At 38.0% G+C, this 24,114-nt stretch overlaps 1 protein-coding gene across 3 annotated transcripts in view; it reads left to right on the forward strand.

Annotated features, from left to right (window-relative positions):
- drc4 (dynein regulatory complex subunit 4) overlaps positions 1-24,114 on the forward strand; it is a 155,752-nt gene that overhangs the window by 52,847 nt on the left and 78,791 nt on the right. The window lies entirely within an intron of this gene.

The following is a 24,114-nucleotide window of genomic DNA, read 5'->3' on the forward strand; positions in this document are numbered from 1 at the left end:
TTAAAGGGATACTCCACTTTTTTTGGAAATAGGCTCATTTTACAACTCCCCCAGAGTTAAACTATTGAGTTTTACCGTTTTTGAATCCATTCAGCCGATCTCCGGTTCTGGCGGTACCACTTTTATAGCATAGCTTAGCATACATCATTGAAGTGCACAAGACCATTAGCATTTCTCCCAAAAAAAATTACCAAAGTGTTTCAATATTTTTCCTATTTAAAGAGCACTATCATGGATTTTTGAAAATGACTGTTCATGTAGTGTGGACTATAGCTCTAAGGAAATGAAAACATCCTGCAAAGATTTATATCTGAAAGTGCACCGTATATAAAGTTATTGTCTTTCAAAAGTGAGAGTCGACTCTGAGTCTATGAAATGAATTGTTTTTGAAACGAGTCATTAGCTGTTTCGTAGTGACGTAGATACGAACCATTAGCTCATTGGCCGCTCCCAACAGCTGCGCGTGCAGACGGAAGTGTAAACTTGAAGTCTAGAACACATTCAAATACTTCAGCTGAATAGCATCATGTCGAGAAGACGCTGTGTTTTACATTGCAAAGACAGTTCAGCCACTTGTTTTCATTGCCCAGGGACGAGCATGTGAAGAATCAGTGGTTAGAGTTCATATTTGCAACGATACCACAACAGTATAGCCCGAACCTTGTGTTCTCATCATTTTAATGATGAATCATTCAAAAACATAAATGAACAATCGCAAGCCGGTTGTTCCCGAAGGAGGGCTCAGTATCCAGTGTATATGGATCAGGTTCGTCCTCCTCCGAATCACAATCTGTAAGTATTATTAATAATGTTTGCTGTTATGTTTTCTGTAGCATGCACAATATAGTTATAAACTGTTGTGTGTTTTGTACACTCCGCGCAGCTTCTAAGCGGGGTAAAGTTAGTTTTGTTTGTGATATTCCCCAGACATTCACTGAAAAATGTCAATTACCTCCTAAACGACTTAGCCAAATATGACTTCGCTCTATATAATAAGCTCTCCTCAAAGGAGGTGTTTGGGAAAATGAATCGTCGAACGAATCATTTGGGAGTCGTTGAGCAAATCAAGTAAAAATAAATGCATATTATAAGACATAATAATAAGTGTTTTATAAGTGTTTTTTATCCTTGTATGCACGTTAAACTGTTTTTGGGACTCCCAAAACAAAAATAGGAACATTTCAAATGCTATGATAGGAGCTCTTAAAACTTGACTCTTCTGTAGTTACATCGTGCACTAAGACAGACGGAAAATGTAAAGTTGCGATTTTCTAGACTGATATGGCTAGGAACTATACTCTCATTCATGCGTAATAATCAAGACACTTTACTGCCGTACCATGAGTGCAGCAGGCGCGATGACTACACAAACTTAGTCCTGGTCACGTTGGAAGCTGGACACTATTTTCAGGCGCTGCGTCATAACTTTGTGCCTGCTGCACTCTTGGTACGGCAGTTTAAAAGTTTCTTGATTATTACGCAGGAATGAGAGTAAAGGTCCTAGCCATATCAGCCTAGAAAATTGCAACTGTACATTTTCCGTCGGCCTTAGTGCACAATGTAACTACAGAAGAGTCAAGTTTTAAATAGGAAAAATATCGAAACACTTTGGTATTTTTTTTTTTTGAGAAATGCTAATGGTCTTGTGCACTTCAATGATGTATGCTAAAAGTGGTACTGCCAGACCCGGAGATTGGCTGAATGGATTCAAAACAGTAAAACTCAACAGTTTAACTCTGGGGGAGTTGTAAAATGAGCCTATTTCCTAAAAAAGTGGAGTATCCCTTTAAATTTGGAGCACATTGGTAATTGCTTAAGTTACAACAACTTCCTTTTGCCTGTATAGTATGTGTTAGCACTTAGCTAAGTGTTTGCTAGCATGTTTTAGTATGTTTCAAGTATGTTGTTAGCATGTTTAGCACTTGCAGGCACTTTTTTATATGTTATTAGGAGTCCACAATGTTGAACATGTCACTTCCTGTTGTCAGCAGGTGGTGCACTGAATATGAGCATGGACATGTGTTCAAGACAGAACTCTTATCAAACGTGTGAAGTTTGGGGCAGATTGGTTATTGTTTCCCTGAGTTACAGCAACTTCCTGTTTCATGGCGAAACATTGAAATTTGTCAGGCCGCCGAGGATGAAAACTTCGATGAAAACTCAAGATCTTCGCAATTTAGTGTTGCAAAGGCCTTACGATTACACTCACCAAATTTGAAGATGATCAGATTAAAACTGTAGGAGGAGTTTTACGGAGTGAAAATAGCAAAAACTGCACAAAAATCAGAGAGGAAAATCAAAATGGCTGACTTCCTGTTGTGTTTGCGCGGTCGGCAACGCGCGTTCATGTGTTTTGGGGGCATGGCTTTGTAAGGATCCCAGATGGGAGGGGGTGGGAGTGAATGAAATAATGAGCTGTGTTTATTGCAGCACTGAGAGGAGGACGGACACTCAATTTGTATACTTTCTTTTTCAGAGTATTTACATTTTAATTATGTATTGGTATATATAGACAGTTTAAACAAATTTGGGAATTTGTTTTTTAGAATATTTCTACCTACCCCACCTTTAACTGTCACCCCCCTTTTTGAGAATGGACAATACAATGCACTATTAAAACTTGGTTGTAATTCAAGAATGCTTTGGAATAAAGACCTAAGTTTGGTCTTGTTTTAAAGAAAACACTCAGCAGATTATTGCTGAAGTAAAAAATGTAAGAAGAAGTTAGGGAAGTTGTAAATTTACATTAAATCAAATATATTGTACTTAATACTTTTTTTTTTATTTAAAATATATATTTTACAAAATATTTTTTACTATAAAATCAAAGCCATATATCTAACCAAGTTGTGTGCCAGATTTGAAGTTGATATCACAAAAATTCAGGTTCCCATGAGATTTTGTTTAGGAGTAATACCAAAAATGACAAATTCCATTGAATTTAATTGTATGCATTCTGCTGTAACAAATTAATAAATTTCTGTCCAAATATCACTTCTGTCACAAAATATGTAATCTTGAGACTAAGACCTTTCTGACAATGTGTTTTGTCAAGGTTAGAAAAGGTTTTGATCATAAATTATGATAGGCAATGAACAAGTATGGTAAAGTATGTTTATGAATTCCTGTACATTTTTTTTTTTAAAAGTGACATCTCAACCATTTGGTAGATGCCGATATTTAAAAAATCATGGGATGTGTTGAAAAACAAAAAAAACATTGAGTGTGGTGATTAGCAGCATAAGGAGATAAGAAATGCAAAAAAAAAAAAAATTCCATCACTTTTTTTCTTGGTGAGGACTTCAAAGGGTTAATGGACACATGAAATAAGTACACAAGATTGAAAGTTATATGAAGTGTTCCATTTTGTTTAAAGCTTTGTTCAATTTATATTGTTAATAATTTGACACAACAAATGGATAAATTATTATTTTAACTTTTCAAAAACTATTAACGTTTTTTTAATACTCATCCATTATTCAACTAACATTTTTTTTTTTCCATAGACCAAATACAACATAATTCTGGTTTATAGATGCTTTCATCAGACGCGTTGCCATGGTGATGAGCTGGCCCAAGTTAACTTCTGTGTTTATTAGTGTTTACTGGATAATATGGCATTGACTACAAATGCAGTGAAAGTTAATTGAGCAGGTTGTTGAGCTGTGGGGTGCAACCAGACCTTGGGAGCAAATGCAATTTTTTTTTTAAAAATAAAAATGTTAAGGTTTCCTAACAAAGCAGGAGGCGGTATTAAAATAGCTATGTTTATCTGAGTGATAACCGGTACACTGACCGCCACATTGATTTCCATGTTTTTACAATTTAAGATGGTAAAAGTTGTAGCTATTTGACTGCAGAGTTGCATGCAGCGCATATTCACACGCTCCCTCCCTCTCTCTCTCTCTTTCTCTCTCTCTCTCTCTCTCACTCTCTGAGTGTCTGTGCGCGTGTGCAGAGTGACTGGGAGGAGCGCGTGAGTGTTTGAGCTGTAGCGGCATGTTTGAGTGAGTTTTTTCCTTTTATTTCCCCCTTTTCCTTTAATAATTTAGTTAAGTTTAGTTTGTAGTTAGTGTTTAGGGGTTTTGGAAATGTCGGCAGACTCGGATGGGTTTGCTGCCTTAACAGCCCGGAACGGCTGTAAATGTATACCGGATGACTCGATCACAGTCGAAGACTGTTTGACTGCTGTTAGTGAAATAGGTGCGCGGAACATTCTGTCAGCATCTAGAATGAATAAAGCGGTCGTTGTGTTTTTGAAAGAAGAGTCTATGGTTCATCATTTAGTAGAAGTTGGCTTGTCTGTTGGTGATGTTTTTCTGCCTGTTCTTCCACTATCGAGCCCTTCTAAAAAGGTTACTCTTTCCAATGTGCCGCCTTTCATTTCTAATGATTCACTTGAGCGGTTACTTGCCCGTTATGGCAAAATACTGATGCCGATTAAAATGTTCCACCTTGGCGTGAAAAATCCTGATTTGAAACATGTGATGTCCTTCAGACGTCAAACTTTTATGATTTTGAATCCTGAATTTCAAAATTTGGATATTTCTGTGAAAATTACTTTGACAGGTAAAGATTATAAAATTTTTATCAGCACGGATTCAATGAAATGTTTCTCTTGTGGAGTTTTTGGTCACACAAAACAAAAATGTCCAACTAATAAGGTGACTGAACAAAGTGAGATTGAATCTAACTTGCCTTTGGGGCAAGTGGCTTCTACTTCGGAAAATACTGATCAGGATGTAGATCGTAATAAAACTGGTCTGGGTGTATCGGTTTCCTTGTCTAAAGATGAAGAAAATCCGAGAGTACACACCGTTAACAGTCTTTCTGTGGAGGCAAAGAAGTGTTTGGTGAACACTAGTGAGTGTGATAATGTCAGCAGTGGGGCTGAGATCGCCGGTGAGGGAACCAGCGACCCAGCGCGGCCGAGTGAGCTCGCGGAGGTCGGGGAGTCGCGGGATTCACGAGCGTCTGATGGCCTGTCACAGGGAGACATGGACCAGCTCACCGAGGGAGGTGAGACGCAGCTTGATAATATTGACTCAGATAGTGAGGGATCTGAAATTGTAGATGATCTCACTGATATTTGTTCACAAGAAAGTTCTGCAGAAAAACAATTAAGCCCTCAAATGAAGCCACCTTATTATACAGTGCAACAAATTAATGAATTCCTTGATAGCACTTTCAATCAGCGAAAACCAAGATTGGAGAAGCATTTCTCTAATTTACGACTGTTTGTTGATTCTTGTGTAATAGCTATGAGAAAAGCTTCATTGGAGGAGCTTGATCAGCCAAAACGGTATAGACTCAAGAAACACGTGAGCGCCGTTAAAAAAAGACTGAAAATCTGTAATAAATAATACTAATAGAGCCATGTTTGTTAAGAGGGTGTTATTTTTATTTATTTTTTCTTTACTCATGACAACCTTAAACATTGGAACTTTTGACATTAATGGTTGTCGGAGTATAGAAAAGAGAGCGGCTTTATTTGATTATTTGCACTTGAAGAAAGCAGATGTGATTTTATTACAGGAAACACATTCAGATCAGCAAAATCAAACACAGTGGATTGGTGATTGGAAAGGCAATGTTTTGTTAAGTCATGGAACAAACCTTAGTGCTGGTGTTGCAATTCTTTTTTCTCCATCTCTTAGTAGTCAACCAGATATGGTTGAGGTTGTGCCTGGTCGGATTTTGAGAGCTGATATTGCTATGGGTGATGTACATTTTTCCTTTTTTAATGTTTATGCTCCAAATATTGGTCAAGAGCGTATCATGTTTTTAAAAATACTTTATAATGCTTTATCACAATGTCCTCAGGAAAATATTATTGTACTTGGTGGTGATTTTAATTGTACTGTTAATCCATATACAGTATGGATAGAAATCATGATGAACCTCATCCACCTTCTGCTGAGAGTTTAAAGAAACTACTTAATGATCATTATTTAGTTGATCTATGGAGGGAGGCATTTCCTGGGGTTAGACAGTACTCCTGGTTGAAAGCTAATTCAAATAATATGTCAGGGGCTAGACTTGACCGTTTTTATGTTGCTAAAGACAATAGGGGAAAGTTCTTTAATAGTTTAATTTCGCCATCTTTTTTATCAGATCATCACTATGTATCTATTAAAGTTTCTATCTCTCTTCCTAAATTCTCTAATTCACATTGGCACTTTAATAATAGATTATTGCAGTGCTCTCTTTCAGGTCTTTTGTATTCGATATCAATTGAGCCTCTCTTAGCTTCTCTTAGGAGGCAGCTAAATGGTGTTGATATTCCCAGTTCCCCCAGAGTAGATCCAGTTAAACTTACGGCTTATGCAGATGACATAACAGTAGTCATAAAAGACTCGGAAGATGTTTTAAAATTGATATCTTCTTTAGATAGATTTAAAAAAGCTGCATGTATTAACTGGGGGAAATGTGCATCCTTGCTGTTGGGAGATTGGCAGGGTGGGGGACCTCCCCAGCTCCCACCGCAATGCAGATGGGCCCGAGATGGCTTTAAAGTCCTCGGTCTTTACTTTGGGACTAATGGTTACACAGAAAAGAATTGGGAAGGTCTTTTTGATCGAGTGATTCTTAGAATTCAGAAGTGGCGTTGGATTCTTCCGCAACTTTCTTATAGAGGGAGATGTCTGGTTATAAACAACTTGGCAGCTTCAATGCTATGGCATAAATGTACTGTTTTGGATCCCCCCAAAGAATTAGTTGTTGGTGTTCAAAAAGCATTTGTTAACTTTTTTTGGGATGGTTGCCATTGGCTTCCTCCAGGTGTCCTATATCTCCCTGTGGCAGAGGGAGGACAGGGACTAATACATTTAGAATCTAAGATTATGTCTATGAGATTGCATTCACTACAAAAACTCCTGTACTGTTCAGATCATGTGCCTTGGGTTGCTATTGGTCTTCATATACTCAAGAGTTTTGGAGGAATTGGTCTTGACAAGCAGTTGTTCTTAATGCAGAAATCCTTTGTGGCGAAGACGCAAGTTTTGCCTTTCAATTTTTATGGATCTGTTTTTAAATCATGGGATTGTTTTACACTGTTAAGAGAAGAGGATGAGCATTATGGTGTTGCAGAACCTCTTTTTTTTAATTCTCTTTTTGAAGTGCCATTTAATATGTCATCATCTTTAATCAACAAATTTTTGAATGCTGGCATTACAAAAGTAATGGACTTGATTGATCTAACAAAAGGTCAGTGGCGAACTGAACTGGAAATTGCTAATCAAGTTGGGCTAACTTCGGTTAGAATTGTGGAGGGATTTGTTAGGAAACTTAAGACCTCTTTTCCTCCAATGTTGACTTCTTTTATAAATAATGTTTTTCTGAATGGTTTTACTCCTCAGACATTTCCTGAATTTAAGGTGGTTCTTAAAGATTGGGAATCAGTTGATGATACAAACTTAACAAACTTATTGAAAGGTTATGGGGATTTGGCTTTTTTTGGTATTGAGAAAAAAATGTTATATCATATATGTGTGAAGTCTGTACATCTTGGGCAATTGAAACAAAGACTGGATACTAAGTGGAGGACTGTGCTTTCTATTCCTGATGAGGTACATCCATCTTGGAGATTATTGTACAAACCTCCTATCTCTAAGAGATGTGGAGACCTTCAGTGGAGGTTATTGCATTGTATTATTGCCTCAAATTCTTTTATTTCAAAGCTTAATGAGACTGTTTTACCGATATGTCCTTTTTGCAATGCAATTGACACTGTTTTTCATATGTTTTGTGAGTGTCTTAGACTTTGTTCATTGTTTGAATTGTTGGGTGAAATCATTGTAAAATTGGGTTTTTCGTTTACCAATAGTCTATTTATATTGGGTTGCCGATACAGGAAGTCTTGGCAACAACAGTGTACACTTGCCAATTTTTTAATAGGGCAAGCTAAACTAGCAATTTTTAAGATGCATTAGTGCAAAAATGCTGGAGAGGATGTAAGCATAGTGTCTCTTTTTAAGTCTGTGGTGAAGTCAAGAGTGATCATTAAATATACCTATTATCGTAACACCAATAATATCTCGTATTTTGAATGGAGATGGGGTGTAGGAGCAGCTCTGGTGACTATAAGTGAATCAGGGAATTTGTTTTTTTTACTGGGGATTTTTGTTTTTGTTTTTTATTTATTGGATAATTTGCGTTTTGTTTAGTTATTCTTGTAAATTAAAGAGTGTTTAAAAGTCTCTCTCTCTCTCTCTCTCTCTCTCTGTCTCTCTCTCTCTCTCTCTCTCTCTCTCTCTCTCTCTCTCTCTCTCTCTCTCTCTGTCTCTCTCTCTCTGTCTCTCTCTCTCTCTCTCTCTCTCTCTCTCTGTCTCTCTCTCTCTCTCTCTCTCTCTCTCTCTCTCTCTCTCTGTGTGTGTGCGCATGCGTGAGCGTCTGAGCTGAGCGAGTGTGGAGTGCGAGAGCGCTGGCCCGCGGGCTGTTGTGTGAGAGTGTGGTGAGTGAATTTGTTTTTCTGTTTTTCTCTTTCCGTTTTTTTATTTTCTTTTTGTGTCTGTTTTTGCTTTAGTTTGGGGTAGTTCTGTGTGGTTTTGGGCCGCATGCTGCCGGGCTTTACCGGGGAAAGCATGACGACCCCAGCTACACAGGTGTTGTCCACGCTCACGCGGCGTAATGCGGTGAAAGTGGCGTTTGCGGCGAGTATAGAAGATATTTGTTTGGCGATCGGCGAAGTTGTGGGACATGGATCTATCTTATCCGCATCGAGGATGAATAACGCTACTGTGATTTTTCTTAGTAACGTTGAAAAAGTGAATCAAGCAGTTGAGAGTGGAATTGTGATTGGTGGCGATTTTGTTCAGGTTCTTCCCCTCACATTACCATCAAAGAGGGTCACCTTATCTAACGTCCCCCCCTTTCTCAGTGACCAGATAATAACAGAAGCTTTATCGCGTTATGGAAAATTGGTATCCCCAATAAAGAAAATCCCGATCAGCACGGGCTCTCCCCTGTTGAAACATATTGTGTCTTTCAGGAGATTTGCATACATGATTATTAAGGATGATGAGGAATTGGATCTTTCGCTTAGTTTTAGAGTTGATGATTTTGATTACATCATTTTTGTTACAACTGCGAGGACGAAGTGCTTTGGTTGTGGAAAAGCAGGACATCTGATTCGTAACTGCCCAGAAAAGAAAGCTACGGAGAAAGAGGATACGGTTTCCAATCCAAGTACGAGTGGAGAAACTGGTGGGCCTGTAGTTTCACTGAGTTCAGAGTTGCAGAGTAATATTCATAGTGAGACTGAAGTGGATATTTGTAGGGAGGTAGCTGGAACAAAATCTGTTGTTGGGACAGGTATAGATACAGAAAAAAAAGACCAAACTGATATCGTATCTGCTGTAAAACAATCAAAACATCCTGAGAAAGAAAGTGTAACACAGGTTGAACAGAAGAAGAGTGGGTTTGATTGTGTGGACATGGAAATGGAGGCACAAATAGAAATGTTCAAAGCACCGCTAAAAAGGAAAAAAAATGATGATAAGTCTCAAAATAAAAAAACTGGAAAGAAAGCTGACTTGGATGGTAGCAATGATGATGAAATTGAAAGTGAAAGTGATTCATCAGATTCCAGTGTGGCGTTGTCTTTGAGTGACTTCTCTGTTCGGAGCTATGATAGTGAAGAGATAAAATTGTTCCTTAAGTCAACGAAGAATAAGAGAGGGGTATGTGTACAAGACTATTTCCCCAATATAACACAGTTTGTTGAGAAAACAAGGAATTTTATGGCTGAAGGATGCTTCACAAATAAAGAAGTTTATCGTTTAAAAAAAATTGGTGAGGAACGTAGAGAAACTTAAGGATGATGTATAATAAGTTAAGCTCATTTTCCACATTGAGTGTGGTTTTTTTTGGGTGGGTTTTTTTCCTATTGGCCATGAGTGAAGTTAATCTAGCAACCCTGAATGTAAATGGTGCTAGAGATATTAAGAAAAGAGGAATGTTAAATGTATTAATGAAACAGAAGAATCTTGATATTTTAATGTTACAAGAAACGCATAGTGATGGGGGGAATGCAGCAGACTGGGAAAGAGATTTTGAGGGGTTAACAGTTCTAAGCCATAACACTTCAATAAGTGCAGGAGTTGCAGTGTTATTTTCTAAGAATTTTAGTCCAATTTCTTACATAGTTGATGAAGTTGTGAAAGGAAGATTATTAAAAATCAGGGCTGTTTATGAAAACTATGTTTTGGTTTTTATTTGTATTTATGCTCCAACGATCCCTATGGAGAGATTGCTTTTTCTAGATGTATTAAGTACGACTGTACAAAGTTGCTCAGAGGAGGAATATTTGTTTTTGGGGGGTGATTTTAATTGCACAGAAAGTATGATTGATAGAAACCATGTTGAACCCCATTTACCGTCTCAGAAACGTCTTATTCATTTCATTAAAAAATTTGAAATGTGTGATATTTGGAGACAATTAAATGGAAATGTAAAACAATATACATGGGTTCATATGAGGGAAAACAGGACATCCTTTGCCAGATTGGACAGATTGTATGGGTTTTCACATCAGTTTAATATTTTCAAAAAATGCTCTATAATTCCAATAGGTTTCTCTGATCATAGTATGGTACAATGCAGTTTTATTTTAAGTTCCAGTAAAACGAGCAGTGCCTATTGGCATTTTAATATTTCTTTACTGAGCGATAGTTTTTTTAGAGACTCCTTTAAGTATTTTTGGCAGAATTTTAGAAAATCAAAGTCTAATTTTAGATCAATACAGCAGTGGTGGGACATTGGTAAAGTAAAAATAAGACAATTTTGTCAACAATATACTCGCAATGTCACTATGGAGTTTAAAAAATCTATGGAAATTTTGGAGAATGAATTAAGTGAGTGTCAAAAAATAGCTGAATCAACTGGGACAAGTAATAATTTTGAACTATTTTTCAAAAAGAAAGCTCAGTTAGCGGATCTGCTAGATTACAGAACACAGGGCGCATTGGTCAGATCAAGATTTCAAAATATAAATCATATGGATGCACCATCAAAAAATTTTTTCTGTTTAGAGAAAAAAAATGGGCAGAAGAGATTGATTAAAGCCTTGCAAGCAGAAGATGGTCAGTTTTTGCTGAACCCCAGCGATATTCGAAAGAGAGCAGTTGGTTTTTACAAAAATCTGTTTAGAAGTGAGTATGAAATGGACGGTGAGACTGACGGCCCTTTTTTGAGCTCCCTACCAAAGATGTCAGAAGAGGGTAATGTGGCTCTTTCAGGTGCGCTAAGCCTGGGGGAGCTATGTAAGGCCCTGCATGACATGGAATCGGGAAAAGCTCCTGGGATTGACGGCCTCCCAGTTGACTTTTACAAGTCTTTCTGGGCTGAGTTGGGTGCGGACTTGTTACAAGTGATGAGTGTCAGTCTGTCAGAAGGTATGTTGCCGTTGAGCTGCAGAAGGGCAGTGATAACGCTTATACCAAAGAAAGGAGATTTGACTGACATAAGGAACTGGCGCCCTGTATCACTTCTTTGTTGTGATTACAAACTGCTCTCTAAAGTGCTGGCAAACAGATTGGCTGAAGTAATAAGGCAAGTAATACACCCAGATCAGTCCTACTGTATTCCTCGCAGATCCATTTTTGATAACATCTCTTTAGTTCGGGATGCTTTAGAAGTGTCAAAGTTGCTTGATTTGGATTTTGGATTGATCTCACTGGACCAGGAGAAGGCATTTGATAGGGTTGAGCACCCCTATTTGTGGAAAACTCTAGCAGCGTTTGGTTTTAAAAAAGATTTTATTATGATGGTCCAAGTACTCTATAGTGATATTGAAAGTGTATTGAAGGTTAATGGCGGTTTATGTGCTCCATTTAAGGTTGAAAGAGGTGTAAGGCAAGGGTGCTCTCTTTCTGGAATGTTGTATGCCCTAGCCATTGAGCCTTTATTACAAAAAATAAGGGAAAAAATTGATGGGTTACATTTGCCTAATTGTACAAAAAAGATATGTTTATCTGCTTATGCAGACGATGTAATGGTGTTTGTAAGTGGACAAAAAGATGTGCAAAGTTTATTTGATGTAATTAATGATTTTACTTTCATATCTTCTGCAAAAGTGAATTGGAAGAAATGTGAAACACTCTTGGTTGGAAAATGGAAAGACGGTAATCCAAAAATTCCTGAAGGTTTGGTCTGGGGGAAAGGTGGGTTAAAATATTTGGGAGTTTTTTTAGGTGATGATGCAAATCAACAAAAGAATTGGGAAGGAGTTATTGAAAAAATTAAAGGACGATTAGAAAAATGGAAGTGGCTGCTTCCTAAAATGTCATATAGAGGACGCATTCTTGTCATCAACAACCTGGTCGCGTCTTCACTGTGGCATAAGCTTGCGTGCATTGATCCTCCTCCTCAACTACTTACGAAAATACAAGCGATTCTTGTTGACTTTTTTTTGGGACAAATTGCACTGGATTAGACAGAGTGTTCTTTATTTGCCGAAAGAAGAAGGAGGACAAGGCTTGGTCCATTTACAGAGCAGAACTGCTGCTTTTCGCTTACAGTTCCTGCAGAGACTTTTAGACGGTGCATCGGACGTCAGTTGGAGGGCAATGGCCCATGTTGTTTTGCAAAACTTTGGAGGATTCGGACTGGACAAACATCTGTTCTTACTAAACCCTTCAAAAATGGACTTGTCTGTTTTACCACCCTTTTATAAGAGTCTGTTTAAAGTTTGGAGTTTGTTTCACATCCAGAAATCTGAAAATCCTTATTCACTTTACTGGCTTCTTGAAGAGCCTTTAATTCTTGGGTCTCGTTTGGATGTAAATGAAAGTAACAGTTTTTTTAATTGTGGTCTTAAGTTGCAAGAATCAAAAGTGTTTATTTTTAGACAATTGTTGGACATTGCTGGGGAAAACTTGGATAATTCTGTAAAAGTAGCTGAATTTTTAGGCACTAGATCCATTCGATTGGTTGCTCTCTTTTTAGCCAAGTTAAAGTCTACCCTCACAACAGAGGAGAATATAATGGTAAAAGAATATTTTGCTAAAGTAACTGTTCCTAATGAAAATGATTTTTTCCCTTGTTTGATGCTTTCACCAAAACTGGATGGTTTTAGAGGTTTTCCATTTAAAACTTGGGACTCCCAGTGGTTGGATGTAATATCTACTAAAGGGAAAATATTGTATGGAGCTTGTGTGATGGGTTTTAATAAGAATAATTTGGCAAATAAACCTGATACACCGTGGAGGAATTTTTTTGCCTTAAAGGAAAATGTAAAACCAGAATGGAGAGTTCTATATAAACCGCCATTAGCAAAAAAGGTTGGGGATTTGCAATGGAGAATTCTTCATGGTATTTTAGCTGTTAATTCTTTTGTTTCTGTGTTAAATGTGGAAGTTAACGATGTCTGTCCTTTTTGTTTGCAAAGAGAAACAATTTTCCATGCATTTGTACAATGTACAAGATTGAAATCGTTGTTTGATTTTTTAGAAAAATGTTTTTGTGGTTTTGATGAAGCATTTAATGAAATTGTATTTATTTTGGGTTTTAAGTATAGTCAAAAAAAGAAATATATTTGTCAGTTATTGAATTTTATGATTGGTCAAGCAAAAATGGCAGTATATATTAGTAGAAGGGATAAAGTTGAACAGAAACCTGATCAAAACATCATTGAGACTTTTTTAACATTGGTGAAATCAAGAGTAATGATTGATTATGTGTATTATAAAACTATGGATAATTTGGTTACTTTTGAGAAGATTTGGTGTTGTAAGGGAGTGTGTTGTGTCATTTTTGAAGATAAATTAATTTTTTTTCCTTAATTTGTTTTTTTGTGGTTTAGTTTGTTAATTTGTTGTCATTAAGGTGATTGTAAAATAAAGTTCTTTTTCAAATTCAATTCTCTCTCTCTCTCTCTCTCTCTCTCTCTCACTTCCGGTGCACGCTGGGAGCGTTTGGGTGTGTGGGGGGGTTTCGATAGGGGAGAGGGTGACTGGTATTTACTTTTCCCTTATTTTCATCTTAAATTTGGGGTATAACGGTTGATTTTGAAAGTAGGTCAAGTTGAGTAAAGTTTTTTTTTTGTTCGGGACGGTGTTGGGATGGCGTCGTTCCCGAATGGGGGAGAGCCACCGCCACCGCCACCTGTGTCTCTGCGTAATGGAGTCAGGTGTGTTCCTGCGCCAGGTGTGGAGGTGGAGGATGTGCTAGTCGCGGTTGGAGAGCAGATCGGGTTTGAAAACATTTTTTCGGCTTCGAGGATGAACAAGGCTGTTGTGATTTTTGTAAAAGAGGAAGAGATAGTTAATCGTCTCGTTATCAACGGAATTGTGGTAAGTGGCGATTTCATTAATGTTTCACCGCTGGTTACGCCGACGACGCGCATAACAATATCAAACGTGCCCCCGTTCATTAATAATGATGAGATTGAGCGGGGATTAGTTCGTTATGGGAAGTTTGCTAGCGCAATTAAAATGGTTCCACTTCGCTGTAAAAATGCTGCATTAAAGCATGTCATGTCGTTCAGGAGGCAGGTGTTCATGTTTCTGAATGAGCCAGAATTAGACATTTCTTTTAGAGTATGGCATGAAGGTAAGGCGTACATGATCTATGCAAACTCTGGAAGCATGAAGTGTTTTGAGTGTGGGGATGTGGGCCACAAAAGGATGGCGTGTCCACATAAAGCCCAGGACGGTGAGGAGACTGCAGGGCCTAGTGATGTGGTAGCAAACGAGTCTGAGACTGTAAAACAGTCTAATGCTGGAGAGAAGAGTGATGCTCAAGTTCACAGCGATAAACAAACGGATGTTGTTGTTGATAATGATGTGGTTGATAACAATGAGCCTAGTGAGAAAGGTGAAAAATCGGGATTTGCTGATCAAAATGAAAAGGCGGAAATTCATGGAACTGTGGATGATGAAGTGGCAGGGACATCTGGATGTGTTGAAATGTCTGAGGATAAGGAGATAAGAGATGATGAGTCAGTCTCTGATATTTCTGAGATAGGTTCACAAGTTTTGGAGGATACTTACACGTTGCAGGAAATTAATAACTTTTTGGATGCAACATTTGGGAAAGTAGTGGAAGTTACAGATTTTTTTCCAGACACAGATAAATTCATTGGGTCAGTGTTGTCATTGCAGAGAAATGTCAGTTATGAAGCATTGGATAAAAAAAAGAGATTTCGTCTGAAGAAAATGATAACAAGGTTAAGGAAGGAAAAAAAAAGTAAAATGAAGAAGTTGCACATGGTGTTTTCTAAACTTTGTATGTCACGTTTTTATCTGTCCTGCCTCTTTTATTTCCTTTTTCTTATGGGGCTTTTGAGGGTGGGCTCCTTGAATATTAATGGAGGTAGAGATAGGACAAAACTGGCAATGGTTTCAGAGTTTCTTAGAATTAACTGTGTTGATGTAGTTTTTTTACAAGAAACCCATACTGATATTGATAATGAAAATGAATGGAGCATGTGGTGGGGAGGGAAGCTCACTTTAAGTCATGGGACAAATAATAGCGCAGGGGTAGCTATTTTATTTTCGAAAAATATCAATGTTAATATTTTAGCTGTGGATGAGGTCATAAAAGGTAGACTGTTGTTAACTAAGGTTGAGGTTGGAGGAATGGTATTTGTGCTAATGAATGTTTATGCACCAAATAATGGATCTGAGAGGATTGATTTTTTTATGAAAATGACAAGGTTAATTAAGACAATTGATAGTAATGTGTGTATTGTTGTGGGAGGAGATTGGAATTGCACCACGGATTTTACAATTGATAGAAATGGTGAAGAGCCACATACTCAATCAAGTAGGATGTTGGTAAATGTATTGCATGAATTCGAATTATTAGATGTGTGGAGAATGATTAATAAAAGATCTAGACAATATACTTGGCTTAAAGTAAATGATAATAGAGTCAGTGGTGCACGATTAGATAGGTTTTATTTGGGTAAAGTATGGAATAATCGGGTGACGAATGCTTCTATTTTGCCTAACGGTTTTTCAGACCATCACATGGTTATTTTTGATTTTATTTTAAAAAATATGTCAAAACCGAGTTATTACTGGCATTTTAATGCTAAATTGTTACAGGACATTATTTTTTGTGACTCATTTATTTTTTTCTGGAAAAACTGGAAAATGAAGAAAGATTCGTTTGAGAATCTCAGTCAGTGGTGGGATGTTGGAAAAGTGAACATAAGAATATTTTGTCAGAATTATTCATCCCATGTTGGATCAGTGGTGAAGGCAACTGTGAAAAGATTACAAAGAGACATTGAACTTTTAGAACAAGGAATTTTTAATAATAATGAACTTGTGCATGATGATGCTCTACGAAAGAAAAATAAAGAACTTGGAACTTTTCTACAAGAGCAAGTAAAGAAAGCGCTAATAAGGGCAAGATGTTGCTCTATTAAAGACATGGATACCCCTAGCACATTTTTTTTCAATCTTGGAAAGGAAAATACAACACAGCAGCAAATGTATCATCTTCGTCGTCATGATGGTTCTATAACAACAGATCCTGTGGAAATAAGGAAGATGTCGGTGGATTTCTATTCACAATTATATGCTTCTGAAAACTGTAACCATGAAAGTGCTGAGGATATAATTAATGATCTACCGAAGATTGAGAGTGAACAGAAAAAGACTCTGGATAATAACATTACCTTTCAAGAGCTTACAGAGGCAATGCAGCAGTTGTCCACGGGTAGATCCCCAGGAATTGATGGATTGACTGCTGAATTTTATCAACGCTTTTGGAGTATTTTAGGAGAAGACTTTTATGAGGTACTGTCTGAATGCTGTCAAAGTAGGAAACTTCCCATAAGTTGTAGTCGGGCAGTTCTTTCACTACTTCCAAAAAAAGGAGATCTGGGACTTCTAAAAAATTGGAGACCAGTGTCATTATTGTGTGTTGACTACAAAATATTCTCAAAATGTTTGGCTAATAGATTAAAGTGTTATCTGGGTCTATTGGTGCAGAAGGATCAGACATACTGTATTCCTGAGAGATCTATAATGGACAATATATCCTTATTGCGTGATGTTATTGAAATAGGTCAGCTGAATAATTATGAGTTTGGTGTTCTTTCTCTAGATCAAGAGAAAGCATTTGATAGAGTTGACCATGCCTATTTATATAATGTTTTACAGCATTTTGGCTTTGGTGATATTTTTATTTCATATATTCAGTTGTGTTATTCCAATGCATTTGTTCTTGTGAAGGCTGGTGGTGGTTTAAGTGCACCAATACCTGTTTCTCGGGGAATTAGGCAAGGTTGTCCACTTTCAGGACAGTTATATAGCCTTGTCATTGAACCTCTTTTGTGTAAGTTAAGGAGAAATCTCAATGGGGTCTTAATTCCAAATGGAGACATAAGTTCTAGGTTTTCTGTATCGGCTTATGCTGATGATGTTACTGTTTTCATTACAGGTCAGGATGATGTTGCAGTTTTAACTAAGAGTATTGAGCAATACGAGAAGGCATCCTCAGCTAGGTTAAACTGGGGGAAAAGTGAGGGTTTTATTATTGGTCAGTGGATGGGTAAAAGACTTCCGCAGCTTCCTGGTGGGTTGAAATGGGGTAGGGAAGGGCTGAAGGTCTTGGGTGTATACTTAGGGAATAGTCAGTTCCAGATGAAGAATTGGGAGGGAATGCTGGAGAAAGTGCTCGCCCGATTGTCTAAATGGAAATGGCTATTACCACAGTTATCATATAGAGGGCGAGTTTTGGTTATTAATAACCTAACTGCCTCTACACTGTGGCACAGGTTTATTGTCATGGAGCCACCTGATGAACTGATCTGCCGTGTACAAAGAGCTTTGGTGGACTTCTTCTGGAGTGGACAGCACTGGATCCGGGCAGCTGCGCTGTACTTACCTGTCCAGGAAGGTGGCCAGGGGTTGGTGGATGTGAGGAGTCGTATCAGTGCATTCAGGATACAAGCTGCACAGAGACTCCTCTATCATAAGGACTTGACTTGGGCCCAAACTGCTTGTGCTTTGCTACAGAGAGCAGGAGGACTGGGATTGGATAAACATCTATTCCTAATAAAACTGGAGGAAGTGAGCTTGTCTGAGCTTACACCATTTTATAAGTCTATGTTGAAGGTCTGGAGAACTGTTTTTAAAGTAGAACGGGAGATTGATCCTCAAGGACAATGGGTCACTGAAGAACCCTTGCTGTTTAATCCAATGATCCAGACAAGGATGTTATCTTCTGCGAGTATACGAATAAGCTTACTGAAGAACAACGTTGTAAAACTGGGACATCTCTTGGACAGGAATGGATGGAGATCAGCTGAGACCATCAGAGAGGTGACAGGATTACGTTCACTAAGACTTACAGAAAAACTGATGGAGGAAATTTTCAATGCAATACCAAGCAGCTACAGAGAGATCATTGCAAGGAAGGAAACTGATGAAAAAGAATTTCCGAAGATAAAAATAGCTCCCGCAAGTAAGGAGGATCTGGAAGGTGAGGAGGCTGGTTCAATCTTGTTTTTTGAATTTCCTCAAATAGAACTGTTCGAGTCTACATCAAAGAAGGCCATTTATTACATCACGGTGAAGGTCCTACATCAGGAATCGCTCAGGAGAGTGAAAGCCTCTGGGTGGCCAGGACTGTTGACAAAAGAGTTCCTCGTAAGGGACAGATGGAGAGCACTGTATAAACCTCCAGTGGAGAAGCGAACTGCTGATCTGCAATGGAGGATTATTCACAGGGCAATAGCTACAGACAGACATGTGGCACACTTGAATCCAGCTGTGGGTGGGGAATATAGGTTTTGTGGTGAAGAGGAAGACTTGGAACACTTGTTTTTAAAAATGTGAAAGACTACAGAGTCTTTTTAATCGTCTTAAAGAATGGTTCAGGAAATTTGATCAAGATTTTTCAGATAAAGTGTTTATTGGAGGGTTAAAATATAGCTTTTTGATGAGGAAGAAAGTTTGTTTATTGAATTATATTATTGGGACTGCAAAATTGGCAGTGTGGAAGACCAGGAAGAACAAAGGCTTACAGTTGGCATCTACGGATCCGGAAGTGATGTTTAGGAAATTAGTGGAAGGGAGGCTAAAAGTGGAGTACGCATATTATCATATTGTAAATGATGTCAGGAGTTTTATTGAGATATGGTGTATTAATGATGTTTTATGTACTATTTATGATGATGTGATGGTTCTGAATTTTTGATTATTATTATTTTAATATCTGTGGGTTTTGTACATGTTCTATTTTTAGAATGAGTATATGAATGTATGATTTTTGAAATGTAAAAATTAAAGCATTTTTGAACCTCTCTCTCTCTCTCTCTCTCTCTCTCTCTCTCTCTCTCTCTCTCTCTCTCTCTCTCTCTCTCTCTCTCTCTCTCTCTCTCTCTCTCTCTCTCTGGTTAGTATCATGAACAGATCCATCCAACATCCTGTCAATGTAGAGACCCACCTTGAAAAAAGGTTATTATCAAGCATGTAAGAAGCCTAGCTTATAAGGAGAGCTATGTTTACCTTATAAAACCCCGCCGCCACGCTCGCCACAGTTTTTTTAACACTTGTCTCCAATTTTTGTTCAACGGGTCTGGTAGTGTCACATTTCAGTTTGGTCAAGTAACATTTATTTTCTTTGACTGGCAAGAAATACCAGCTATTTTACTTTATAATTACTTTTTACTTTAATACCAGTTATTTATTTACTTGTTATGGATTGTATGCCGGAAGTTAAGTTTGGGCCAGAGTAATGCACATGCGCAGTACCGCTTGTATATGTTGTTACTGCTGAAAGCGTCTATAGTAAATTTGTGTTCGAAGGTGTCATGCTCCTCGTACGTTCAAGAAAATTACTAAGTATGATCGCAGTGCTTTCCATCTTGAGATTGAGCGTGGAGCGCACTCTGGACTACCACGAAGTGCTGAAGGCACCTGCAAAGTTTTGGCATTCTACAATATATATATAGTAAGTAAGTAAGTAAGTAAGTAAGTAAAGATTTATTTCTATAGCACATTTAAAACAGCTCACGCTGACCAAAGTGCTGTACATAGCGCAGTAGCCTCAAAGTAAAAAATAAAATAAAATACAGTAACAAATCAAAGAATTAAGCAAAATCCACATAGAAAGACAGACACTTAATTACAAACAGAGCAAGTTAAAACAATTTAAGAAGCCGGGAAGGCCAATGTAAAAAGGTGAGTTTTAAGCCTGGATTTAAAAATCTCAATTGAAGGGGCACTTCTGATGTCAACTGGCAGTCGGTTCCAGAGCTGAGGGCCCGCAACAGAAAAGGCTCTATCACCTTTTTGCTTGAGCCGGGAACGTGGGACCTGGAGGATCTTAGGGACCTCGGAGCTACGTGAGGATGAATGATATCTTTTATGTAGCTGGGGGCCAGGGAGTGAAGAGATTTAAAAATCATTAGCAGTATTTTGAATTGTATCCTAGACTGGACTGGAAACCAGTGCAAGGAGGCTAGGACTGGTGGAATGTGCTCACGTTTTTTTGTGTTTGTGAGTAGCCTAGCCGCTGCATTTTGAACCATCTGAAGCCTTGCCACCAGAGTTAGGGGGAAACCAAAGTAAAGAGAGTTACAATAGTCCAGGCGGGAGGTTATGAAGGCATGGATGACTTTTTCCAGATCATTATATGACAGAACAGACTTGAGTTTGGAAATTATTCTTATTTGATAGAAACTGGTCTTTACAACAGATGATATTTGTTTTTCCAGATTAAGATGGGAGTCAAAAATAACACCCAAGTTACATGCATGGGATTTAACATAGGGTGCAAGGGGACCAAGGTCAGCAGGGATGGCAGATTTCGATTTTGGGGGGCCAAAGAAAATAACTTCAGTTTTGTTGTCGTTTAACTGAAGAAAATTGTTAGCCATCCAGATTTTAAATTCTTTCAGACAATCTAAAAGAGGCTGCATGGAATTACTGGATTTAAGTGGAATGTATAGTTGGGAATCATCAGCATAAAAGTGAAATGAGATATTGAATTTTCTGATGATGTTGCCCAGGGGGAGCATGTAAAGGCAGAAGAGTACTGGACCCAGAATAGATCCCTGGGGAACACCAAAAGACACAGGGGCAGGGGGTGAAGAGTATTGGCTTATGGATACTGAAAAAGATCTTTGATGGAGATAGGAGTAAAACCAGTTTAAAGCTGTACCCTTGATGCCAACCCACTGTTCAAGACGCTCTAGAAGTATACCATGATCTACAGTGTCAAATGCAGCGCTAAGATCTAGCAGGACCAGAATGGCATTATCACCTGAGTCGAGAGTGAGCAAAAGGTCATTTGTCACTTTTAACAGGGCTGTCTCAGTACTATGGCCGGTTTTAAACCCAGATTGAAATGGCTCTAGGATCTCTGTGGAATTGAGGTACGAAAGCAGCTGCGTTAGCACCACCTTCTCCAAAATTTTTGAAATGAACGACAGTTTGGATATGGGCCGGAAATTATTATGATTTTTTGTATCAAGGTTATGTTTCTTTAGCATAGGCTGGACAACCGCATGCTTGAAACAAGAAGGAACAATGCCGGTGGCAAGGCTGGAGTTAATAATGGATTGAATAGAGGGACCAACAGCTTCAAAAGCATCTTTAATAATCTGTGAGGGAAATAGGATCGAGTGGGGTTGTAGATGGTTTCATGTGTTTTACAATGTCCCATATGTCAGGATAGGACACTGCGTTGAATTGGTCAAACATAACTGTGGTAAAATGAGGTGGTTGGGTGTCAGATATGAAAGAAGTGAACTGTGCTCTGATGTGCTCAATTTTCCCAGTAAAAAACTTCAAAAACTCTTCACAGTTCTTGATAGATGCCTCGATCTCTGGAGAGACTTGGGGGTTAACTATTGAGTTTATGGTATTAAATAAAATCCTAGGGCGATGGGAATGTTTGGTTATAATGTCAGAGAAATGCTTAGCCCTGGCTTTTTTTTGCTGCATCTTGGAAATTGGCCAGCGAATTTCTGAATATTTCTGAAGAAACTAGGAGGTGATCTTTTTTCCACTTACGCTCCGCTCTTTGACAAACCTGCCTAAGATGGCGGGTGGAATCATCAAGCCACTTTTGAGTTTTAAAATTAGGCCCTTTAAACTCAAGAGGAGCTACAGTATCAAGAATAGCTGAGCAACATGCGTTGAAGGAGGAAATTAGCTCATCAGGGCTCACGAGGTGATCATGGGCAGTAATAGAGGTATTGACCACATTACCCAAATAACATGCAGAAAACTCTCTTACAGTAGAAGCATTAATATGACGAAAATAGTGGCCCACAGGTCTGGGTGTGTGCAATAAGTTAAATAGCTTAACATTGAACATAATGGGCATATGGTCAGATAAGAGTGCATCCTCGATGCTTATATTATCAATGGAAAACCCATGGGATAAAATCAGATCAAGAGTATGCCCCTGAACATGGGTCGCCTGATTTATGTGTTGGGTGAGACCAAATGACTCCATTACATGACAGAACTCACAGGGTTTCCCTGGGCAACAAACATGAATATTAAAATCACCCAAAATCAACAAACAGTCAGATGATGTTGCATGATGAGACAGAAAGTCAGAAAATTCTTTTATAAAATGTTTTTCTGATTTGGGAGGCCTGTAAACAAGTGCGCACATCAGTGGTGTAGTAGCAGATTCAACTTTTACACATTGTACTTCAAAGGAAGAAAAGCTTTCAGCCGAGAGAGATTGTACCTTAAGCCGATTTTAAAAAATTAAAGCCACTCCTCCACCTCTTCCTGACCTCCTTGGGGTGTTTATGAATGAACAGTTTGTAGGGCAAAGTTCGCCAAAAACAGAAGTTTCACCCGCACCGGAGCCAACCATGTCTCCGTTAAAAATAACAGGTCCAGATCATTCTTGGTAAAAAAGTCGTTTAAAATAAAGGTCTTATTTGACACAGACCTGCTGTTCAGTAGCGCCGCTTTAGCCGCAAAATAATCCAAGGGCTGTGAAAATTGAAGACGATGCAGTGGGCGAATATGTATATATTATTTTTTTATTTTTTTTTTCGAAACTACGCATAACCCATATCTTTTAAATGTATTGTTTGCTTTAAATTAAATTAAGATTGCATGTTTGGTAAATGAGCCTAAATTAATTTAAAATGAATCTGCTATATTTCAGATCAATATATTTGTTTTCCTACGCAACAGTTATGGATCAAGTTTTTAGACCCCGTTCGAGGGGGCGCTGACGAGCCCCCTTCCATGCCCGGGTACCAGATTCAGCCTGGCCCTGATGGCCATGGATTCTGACCTGTGTGCAATGTTTCAAGAGTTTTCGAGCATGTTAAGGCCCCCCAAATTGCCAGAGAAGTCGCACAAAGCAAAGAAAGGGTTCAAATGAACCTGACAGGCCCCCCTCCTCTCACTCACTCACACACACAGAAACTGAGAGCCTGGCAAACTTCAAAGATTTTCTCCACATTCAAACCAAAATATCTGCCGCCCTGTTGGTCGGAGCTAATCACTGTAAATTATAAAGTTGTTCGGCTTGAGGAGTATAATAGACGTACCGATTTTTGTTACAGTATGGCAAGCCGTTTTAACATTTAATCATTTTAACCTACTAGTCTCTATTTTCATGCTACTAGCACTTATTTTTTAGATACTAGTATCTATTCCATTAAGTACTAGTACTTATTCATTAGCTAGTAGTGCTTATTCTTTAGATACTAGTGCCTTTTCTTTAGATACTAGTGCTTATTCTTTAGGTACTAGTACCTTTTTAAAGATACTAGCACTTATTCATTAGATACTAGTCCTTATTTATTAGATACTAGTACTTATATTTATTAGATACTAGTACTTATTTATTAGTTACTAGTGCTTATTCATTAGATACTAGTACTTATTCATTAGATATTAGTACTTCTTTTTTTATACTAGTACTTATTCATTAGATACTAGTACCTATTAAATAGATACTAGTACTTATTTATTAGATACTAGTACTTATTTCGAAAGTGACTAGTAACAAATTTATTTTTTTGCCATTGACTTCTATGGGGATCTGTCATTCAGATATCAACTATTCAGTTCTGACTAGTATGTATTCCAATTGTGACTAGTACATACATTAGATACTAGTAGTTATTCATTAGGTACTAGTACTTATTTTTTAGATACTAGTACCTAT

Source organism: Pimephales promelas, chromosome 10 (genome assembly GCF_988280905.1).
Source record: "Pimephales promelas chromosome 10, fPimPro1.hap1.1, whole genome shotgun sequence".
NCBI classification, from domain to species: domain Eukaryota; kingdom Metazoa; phylum Chordata; class Actinopteri; order Cypriniformes; family Leuciscidae; genus Pimephales; species Pimephales promelas.